This window comes from Camelus bactrianus, chromosome 14 (assembly GCF_048773025.1).
Source record: "Camelus bactrianus isolate YW-2024 breed Bactrian camel chromosome 14, ASM4877302v1, whole genome shotgun sequence".
Taxonomy (NCBI): domain Eukaryota; kingdom Metazoa; phylum Chordata; class Mammalia; order Artiodactyla; family Camelidae; genus Camelus; species Camelus bactrianus.
In genome coordinates, this window is record NC_133552.1 from 44,322,810 (window position 1) to 44,329,432 (window position 6,623).

At 35.8% G+C, this 6,623-nt stretch overlaps 1 protein-coding gene across 2 annotated transcripts in view; it reads right to left on the reverse strand.

The window, feature by feature from the left end:
• TBC1D4 (TBC1 domain family member 4) overlaps nt 1-6,623 on the reverse strand; it is a 173,818-nt gene that overhangs the window by 164,271 nt on the left and 2,924 nt on the right. The window lies entirely within an intron of this gene.

The window sequence follows — 6,623 nt, forward strand, 5'->3', positions numbered from 1 at the left end:
AGATACAAACTACTATACATAAAATAAACAAGGGTCCCACTGTATAGCACAGGGAACTATATTATATTAAATATCCTGTAATAAACCATAATGGGAAAGAATATGAAAAAGGATATATATGTGTGTATAACTGAATCATTTTGCTGCACACCAGAAACTAATACAACATTGTAAATAAACCATACTTCAATTTTTTAAAAAAAGATACAATTGTGAGATACAAAAGACTACTTGATTTGCTCAACAAGAAGCACTGTTTGACTTGGAATCTGAAACTGATAATGAACTACTCACAAGTTATATAATATTGATACCAAAAAATTCCATGCTTCCAATTTTAAGAATTTTAGAAATTCCTGCAAAAATTCACAACAGTTCCAAAGTGAAGACTATCCAACTAGTTAAGGGCATCTATAATATGAAACAATTGAAGCAGCAAATTTAGGCTTCTATATTTAACCAGGAAGATCCCATTACTTGGAGATACTCTTTGCAACCCAACCTCTTACAAGAAATGAAACTTGAAAGGGATCAGTAACTTGAAAATGAATAACTCCCATATCATTTTCATGGGTGTGAAAAAACCTGTGCTAAGATTATCTGAAATTAAATCAACCAAAATTTTAATCTCTTATTTTATTCCCTTTCTGTCATACAATCATACATGACTGGGGCCATATTAACACCTGAAAATTTAAGCCCAGAGTTTTCCAAATTTATGGTGGTTCAAAATACTTTTAAAGACAAATTAACAGAGAAAACTATTAATTTGAAAAGACACATGCACTCCTATGTTCATAGCAGCACTATTTACAATAGCCAAGACATGGAAGCAACCTAAATGTCCATCGACAGATGAATGGATAAAGAAGATATGGGTGTGTGTGTGTGTGTGTGTGTGTGAGAGAGAGAGAGAGAGATAGAATACTACTCAGTCATAAAAAAGAATGAAATAATGCCATTTGCAGCAACATGGATGGACCTAGAGATTTTCATACTAAGTGAAGTAAGTCAGAAAGAGACATACAAATACTGTATGATATCACTTATATGTGGAATCTAAAATACGGTAAAAATGAGCTTATTTACAAAACATAAACAGTCTCACAGACATAGAAAACAAACTATAGTTACCAAAGGGGAAGGGGGACAGGGATAAATTAGCAGTTTGGGATTAGCAGATACAAACTACTATATGTAAAATAGATAAGCAACAAGATCCAACACTGTAGCACAGGGAACTATATTCAATATCTTGTAATAAACCATAATGGGAAAGAATGTGAAAAGGGAAATATATATAAAAGAATGTGAAAAGGGGTATAACTGAATCACTTTGCAGTGCACCAGAAACTAACACAACATTGTAAATCAACTATACCTCAATAAAAAATATTTTTAAGGTAAATTAAGATGTTAACATAATTATTTTACTGTTACTCTATTTAAATATGTTCCCAAAAATCTAAATATAAATGTATATATTTATATCTCTAGCTTTTAAACAACTCTAAAACCAAAACCAATTTACAAAATAGCTACAAAGTATAAAACCAGCAACTGCCACACTGACAACCTAAATTCAGTGTGATGAAAGACACTGTGACTATGGCACTGGATGCTTCAGCACAGGTGCAGCAGGCCAGTGTCACTGTGGACCCTGTCATTACTATATTTTTGAACCCTTTTTCCCTATTTGAACTCCTGCAAAATTATACATCAGTCCATCAGGTCACTGGGCTTTATCTAACCTTAAAATTGACATATTGTTTTCTCTACAGTATTTATATACTTCACAATTCAATAAAATATATTCAAATGCATGGTTGTACCTATTCTTAAAAACATATCCTAGAGATTTCTTATTCTAAACTAAAGTAGTTATAAAGGTTGCAAACACTCTCATAGTTTACTTCCCTGCCATTCCTAAGAACACTGTGTAAAAGATATACCAGAGTTCAGCTTCAACAGCCTAACAAATCATACAGACTTTTTACTTTCCATTAAAACAAAAATATATACTGGCAAACGTGCATTCAGCATTTCATTATTATTTTACAAATTTAATAAGTGTATTTAACTGTGGAGATTTTTAATATAAAAGTGGGGGAAAAGTGGACAAATACTGTATGATCTCACTTATACATGGAATCTAAAAAGTCAAACTCATAAATGCGGTGAGTATAATAGTGATCGCCAGGGCTGAGGGATGGGAGACATGGGGTGATGTTGGTCAAAGGGTACCAACTTTCAGTTACGCAGGATGAGGAAGTTCTGAAGATCTAACATACATAGAGCATGGTGACTATAGTTAATAATACAATAGTGTACACTTGAAATTTGCTAAAAGACTAGATCTTAAGTTTTCTCACTATACACACACACAAAAGACAACCACATGAGGTGATAGATACATTAATCAGCTTGATTGTGGTGATCCTTTCATTTGATATATATATCAAAACATCACATTGTACCTGTAAAAATATACATTTTTTGCTTGTTAATTATACCTCAATAAAACTGGAATACAAAATCAAATAACTGTATTTTTTAAAGAATAGGAAAAAGTAATCGTATAAAACTTTATGACACTAACAACTGATCATTTCTCAACAACTGCATTCCAGAGTAGCAAATAAGAGAACTGCACAGACTAGACCTGCTTCTACTATTTCAAGCCTTGCGTCCTTGGGAAAATAATTTAACCTTTCTATACCTCAGCTTTTTCATCTGTAAAATGAGAGGAAGACTGGTATAGATTTTACACAGTTACTGTAAAGATAAAATGTAATAACCTAAGAAAAGAGCAAAAGGCAGTACTATCACCTAACAAGAGCTCAATAAATGTTAGCTCTCAAGGAAAAGAATTAAAAAGCTACTCAGACAGACATACTATGATGAACAGTAACACATTACAACCTTAAAGTAACAGGTCAATGTCATGAGTAGTTGATATCTCCCAGTGAGTTATTAAATTTGTATTAATATTTTATGTAGATCACATTTCAAGCAAAATCCTTTTCCTAGACAATAATTCTGAATATACTACTAAATTAAATTATAATTTATCTGTCCCTCATTTTACAAGAGGATACATCTAAGTGACAATATATCTCAGTGGCTTTTGGGAGTCTTTTAGACTCCCCAAAGAAATGAGAGTCTGAAACCACCATCCAGGTGATTTTAACAAAACAAAGACTCTGAGATTTAGAAGGCAGACAGGGAGGGAAGGAGGGAAGGAAAGAAAGAAGGAAGAAATGTCTCCGATAAATATTCAGAGTGGCCAAAAATCTTACCAAACTGTCAACTCTCTATTTCTTTTTGCCTGTTTTCTTAATAGCCAATATATCAAACATGCTGAATGCAGTTATTTCTCTGGATGCAAATAACTAAAGCTGTAATTTTTGCAAAAACTTATCATAATTTAACATTAGACTATATTCCTAAAAAAACTGTTTATTCCACCTGCAGAACTTAAAACTTTGGCTTGAAAGGTAAAGTTGTCATTCAACTCATGGCTAGTCTTTTCATGCCTGGCAGAATAATGTCTAACTGGAGAAGATATGCAAAGCTATTAAGCTAGGAAATGAAAAGTTTTTAAAAATTCTTCTGTAGTCAGATACTATCCTTCCTCACACTTAACCCTGAACTTTAAGTCTGAGAAGGATGACAAAAATAACCAACGGAACTGGGAGGGAGGGTATAGCTCAGTGGCAGAGTGCCTGCTTAGTGTGCACAAGGTCCTGGGTTCAATCCCCAGTACCTCCATCAACAAATATATAAATAAGTAAATAAACCTAATTACCTGCCCCCCCCAAATAAAAATAAATTAAAAAAAAAAAACCTAACAGAACAGAAGTGGTCATATACCCAACCAGATGAACAAAATACTGACAGCAGTGGTTCTCAAACTATGGTCCCCCAGACCAATAGTCTTGAGCATCATCAGGGAACTTGACAGCATCAGCAACCGAGGATAGGACCCAGCAGTCTGTTCTAAAAAGCCCACCAGGTAATTCTGACACACACTCAAGTCTGAAAACCTCCGATTTATGATAAACAAACCGTCATACTGAACATCCTCATCTTTTTTCTAATACTCCCTTCACAAGTGGGAGGCTCTGGACACACATTTTTACCTTTTCCCCAGATATTATAGTCAAGATTCTACCACAGAGCCAGGGCAAATTAACCTCCACCTCAGATCAGGAAGGGAGAGAACTGAAAAAAACGACCACAGAAAACCAGAGAAGAGAGAGAGATGTACCTGTCCAGAACAGCACAAAGTACTAGGAAAGCAGAGAAATGCACACTTCCAGATTCAATTTCTCTGGTTTCTTTATTAGTATACTCTCAAAGCCACTGACCCTCAACTATGAAGATGAACTAAAAAGTGACCTTCTTGAAATATATCAACAAAAATTAAGTTGAAAATCAGTTATCTGAATAAAGTTCAGAAAATGCTGAATATTTTAATAGGAACAAAAAAACCAGACTTAGAGAACCTGGAGCTGAAAAAAACTGGTGTAAAGTCTCTTTGAAAGTACATTCTTGCAAGCTTCAAGAAATACATACATAAACAAAACCAGTGAAAATGACGACAATCAAATTTTTGTGTTTTACATGATTACTCTTATAATTATGAAATAAAACTTTCATGCTGTTAAAAGTCTCATGCAAATGATAATTAACACCTTTAATCTCTAACAATATTTATAAACATTAGCTTTTTATATATGGTAAAGTATACATAACATAGAACAATCTCTGCTTTTTAATAGGGAAATGGAGATAATAATGTACATATATAGCCTCTTTCTGAAAGTAAATAAAGATAAGAATTTGAAGAATATTAGCAACTTACCCAAGATCTTAGGTGGAGAATCAGATATTCTTGGGTCTCCAACCAATTTTAAGTCTAGAATTCCATTTATGCCAGTGTGATTTTTTTAAAGGGTGTATATTTAAGCACTTTTACTATATTGTTCAAATATCCAAGTCTGGCTGAAATGTGCTAAGGCTGACATTCCTCCTGTGCAAGACTACATAGGCTTGGATAAATGGGTACCCAACTGTATTGGCCTATATTCAACCTGGAACTAGTTCATTTGCTCCCAACCCCCACCTCTCTTTGTACCTGGGAGAAACAGCTCTGCATCAGACCATTCTGGCTGAGCGCTTCTCCAGGTTGACTCAGGTTAACAGCCTTAGGTTGTCTCTCACCCACCAAGAAGCTGTGGAGCCAGAGGGCACGTCACTATGGCAACCCCCACAACAGACCCGAGCTACTCAGACAGCACTTCCCATCTCTGATGTCACATGTAGATCCACCCTTCAAAAGACGTCTAAGCAGATATTCTGCAAAACATTATCATTATATATATACATATATATAGGAACCACAATCCTCCACCTCGATGGCTTGGCATGAACACAAACTCTGCCATTTAGCGGTGGTCACTTATGTCCTGGTTTGCCCTAAAGGGTCCAGGTTTATACTTGTTATGCTTGTGTGATGTTAATGATGTTAAAAGGGGCACCCCTTTCTCAATAAAAATTGTCCCTAGATTAAACAATAAATTATATGCTCATTCTACTGACAGGCCTGTTTCGGAAAAGGGACAGGCATGAGAGACAAAGCAGGGGCAAGTTTACTTCGGGACCTTTGCAGGCCTTCTGCTCTAGGCTACCTCCATACTTTGTTCAGCGACTGTGGACAACACTGAGGAGACACTCAACAATAATCTTGAAGTCCAACTAAACAATTCTCTACTTCACATGTAGAACTCAGGGGCAAAGCAAAGAGCAGGTCTTCCTTTTCAAGTCAAAGATGCTCAGAACCATGCAGGGGTTCTGCTCTGCACGAGGCATACTGCTGGATGGTAACAATGTGATGAATTCCTCCCTTTAACAAGTTCAACTGCAGAATCATCACTTCTGGGAGTTTTACTTATAAATTCTTCCCCCCAGATCGTCCTAACTCTCCCCACCATTTCAAAAGGAAATGTGACAAACAGCACACAGTATCTGATGACTACACGTGTCCACTGAACAAAAATTTATGCCCCAGATCAAAAGTGGCAGCCCTTAGATCGCTGAAGCCAACTCTCAGGTGTGTTTTGTTTAGCCCAGATACGATTCTTGAATGTTTAAGAATTTTGTGAATACTTGAAAATGTGGACTCATACATAAAAATCCAGATTTCCATTTTCTCTTGAGAAACCAGAAGCTCCAACAAGCAGCACCTTGAGAAAGGACATCGCTGTCTAGTCCTCCTCTATCCTTACTCAACCCTCTTCCCAGCCCTTTGAGTTTGTAACCCCTGATTTATGGCTGGAGATAATCCTCAGGCAGACAACATCTGGCCTTTCAAACTAATGATCCTCTGCCAGGAACTCTCTAGGTTTGGAGCAAATAGAAGTCCATATCTTTAGATCAAAGACTCAACTGGGAAATGGCAATAAACAGGAAAAGTTTTTTTTCTTTTATCAAAAAGCCATATGGCTTCTACCGCTCCTATAGGACCAAAGAGGGGAAATAAGCCCAAGTATGTTATTATTTGTAAAGTAATAGCACATTCAGCCTCTAAAGGCTAAATACAAAATGAAGGGAAATAACAG